This window comes from Penaeus chinensis, chromosome 14 (assembly GCF_019202785.1).
Source record: "Penaeus chinensis breed Huanghai No. 1 chromosome 14, ASM1920278v2, whole genome shotgun sequence".
Taxonomy (NCBI): domain Eukaryota; kingdom Metazoa; phylum Arthropoda; class Malacostraca; order Decapoda; family Penaeidae; genus Penaeus; species Penaeus chinensis.
In genome coordinates this window covers 13397588-13400241 of record NC_061832.1, presented here as the reverse complement: position 1 = coordinate 13400241, position 2654 = coordinate 13397588, and the positions used below count along the sequence as shown (strand labels likewise).

General features: G+C 44.5%; 1 protein-coding gene across 1 annotated transcript in view; it reads left to right on the top strand.

Moving 5' to 3' along the window:
- LOC125032027 (mitogen-activated protein kinase kinase kinase 10-like) overlaps window positions 1–2654 on the top strand; it is a gene marked incomplete in the record, with an annotated part of 44264 nt that overhangs the window by 15964 nt on the left and 25646 nt on the right.

Sequence of the window (2654 nt, the reverse complement as noted above, 5' to 3'; positions counted from 1 at the left end):
TCTTCTCTCTTCTCTTCTCTCTCCTCTCTCTCTCTCTCTCTCTCTCTCCTCTCTCTCCTCTCTCTCTCTCTTCTCTCTTCTCTCTCCTCTTTTCCTCTCTCCTCTCTCCTCTCTCCTCTCTCTTCTCTCTTCTCTCTTCTCTCTTCTCTCTTCTCTCTTCTCTCTTCTCTCTCTCTCTCTCTCCTCTCTCCTCTCTCCTCTCTCCTCTCTCCTCTCTCCTTTCTCACTGCCGTCAAAACATATTCCTCCTCTTCCCCTTCCTCTTTACCTCCCCCTTCAAAGTCTCTCCCTCCCTCTTCTCTTCCCTTTACCTCCTCTTGATCATTCTCCTTCCCTCCTTCATTTCTTCCAACTTCTCCTTCATTCATCTTTCATTTAAATCTTTTCCTCGTGTTGATTCGCCCATTTCCCCATTCCTCCTCCTTTCCCATTAGTGGGGGAAATGGGAGGGGGGGAAGGTGGGTGATGATGCAGGGAGAGCGAAGAGGGAGGAGAGAGAAGAGGAGGAGAGGGGAGAGGAGGAGAGGGGAGAGGAGGAGAGGGGAGAGGGAAGAGGGAAAGAGGGAAGCGGTGAGAGGGAAGAGGGAAGAGGGAAAGAGAGAAGAGGAGGAGAGGGGAGAGGAGGAGAGGGGAGAGGGAGGAGGGGAGATGGAGGAGGGGAGATGGCCGGAGGGGGAGAAGGGAGGGGGGAGGAGAGGGAAGGATGAATGGAGGGGGAAAGGGGGGAGGGGAGAGGGGGAGGAGCGAGGATGGCTGGACTGGCGGTCCGGGTCAGGAAGTCTAAGGTACGACGTTGCCAGATTTCACTTACGGCGTGCGGACAGGGAGATGAAAATCGTGTTATATCCTTAAGGTGTCGGGTATTATGATGTATTTCATGGTATAGCCGTATGTCTTGAGTGTTATGTTGTTTCAGAAATGTGTGATGGAATATTTTGTTATTTTACTTCAGATTTATCTAAGCTTGCTTATGCCTTGCTCATACAGCTAGATAAAGTGGTAAACAACGGACCAGAGAGAGAGAGAGAGAGAGAGAGAGAGAGAGAGAGAGAGAGAGAGAGAGAGAGAGAGAGAGAGAGAGAGAGAGAGAGAGAGAGAGAGAGAGAGAGAGAGAGAGAGAGAGAGCGCGAGAGAGAGAGCGAGAGCATATGTATGATTGGGAGATGGACGCCTGGAGGGGAGGGACGGGGGGAAGGGGGATAAGAAAAGGTGGCCTGCAGGGCTGGAGAGGTTTAAGAGGAGGGAGGGAGGGAGGGAGGGAGGGAGGGAGGGAGGGAGGGAGGGAGGGAGGGAGGGAGGGAGGGAGGGAGGGAGGGAGGGAGGGAGGGAGGGAGGGAGGGAGGGAGGGAGGGAGGGAGGGAGGGAGGGAGGGAGGGAGGGAGGGAGGGAGGGAGGGAGGGAGGGAAGGTTCTGGAAGCTGTTGGCAGGAAAAAAATCATTGTGTGATTTATGATCAGCCAAGATTGAAGACTTTTTATTCATATTAACAATAAATAAGGGATATGAGTTAGTGTATGGATACAAAATTGGCCATAGGTATATCAACTGTTCTGTTTAAAAGGTAATGAATCAAGGTCCTTGGTAGTCATAGTAATAATGACCTGATAATGGTCTGTTAAAGACGCTAAGCTTTTTTTTCTTTCTTTTTTCTTTTCTTTTCTTTCTTTCTTTCTTTCTTTCTTTCTTTCTTTCTTTCTTTCTTTCTTTCTATCTATCTATCTATCTATCTATCTATCTATCTATCTATCTATCTATCTATCTATCTATCTATCTATCTATCTATCTATCTATCTATCTATCTATCTATCTATCTATCTATATATCTATATATCTATATATCTATATATCTATATATCTATCTATCTTTCTTTCTTTCTTTCTTTCTTTCTTTCTTTCTTTCTTTCTTTCTTTCTTTCTTTCTTTCTTTCTTTCTTTCTTTCTTTCTTTCTCTTTCTTTCTTTCTTTCTTTCTTTCTTTCTTTCTCTTTTTCTTTCTTTTTCTTTCTTTCTTTCTTTCTTTCTTTCTTTCTTTCTTTCTTTTTCACAGAGCCACCCAGTAAGCGCACACTCACCCACATATGTCTGTATATAAGTATTTATTCTCTCACCATCTAATCCCACCATATGCCGACATCTTCATCAGTTCGAGGCCAGTTTAATGATTATGCACAATGATGTAAAGTAGTTGAATATCATTAAAAAGAATTCCGTTGCCACAGAAGGGCCATGGGAGTCCTGAGCCGGTATCATCCCAGAGTAAACATGGATGAGAGATGGGAGATGTTTTGGGAATCCTGATGAGGGCCTCTCGGTTTGCATATTTCTTGCGGTTGGTTGACTTGACTTGCCATCTGCGGGATTATTTTGCCTTTTTTCTGTCTGGCGATTTTTCTTTCCTCACTTTGCATGCCACGTGCTGGTAAAGTGGGTAATTACGTTTTGCATTTATATTTTTTGTTTGTTTTGATTTCCCGATTGTGATTCAGATATTGTTTAATTGATAAAGATTAATTATTGTTATTCTTCTGTCACTGCTTTCTGTAGACGTGAATTAATTATTAAAGACAGGACTATCCTCGTTTACCGAGAGGAGCAAAGGTGACTCTTCTCTTGTCTATTTACCCCAGTATAAGCTAGTATAACACTCCTCGTATT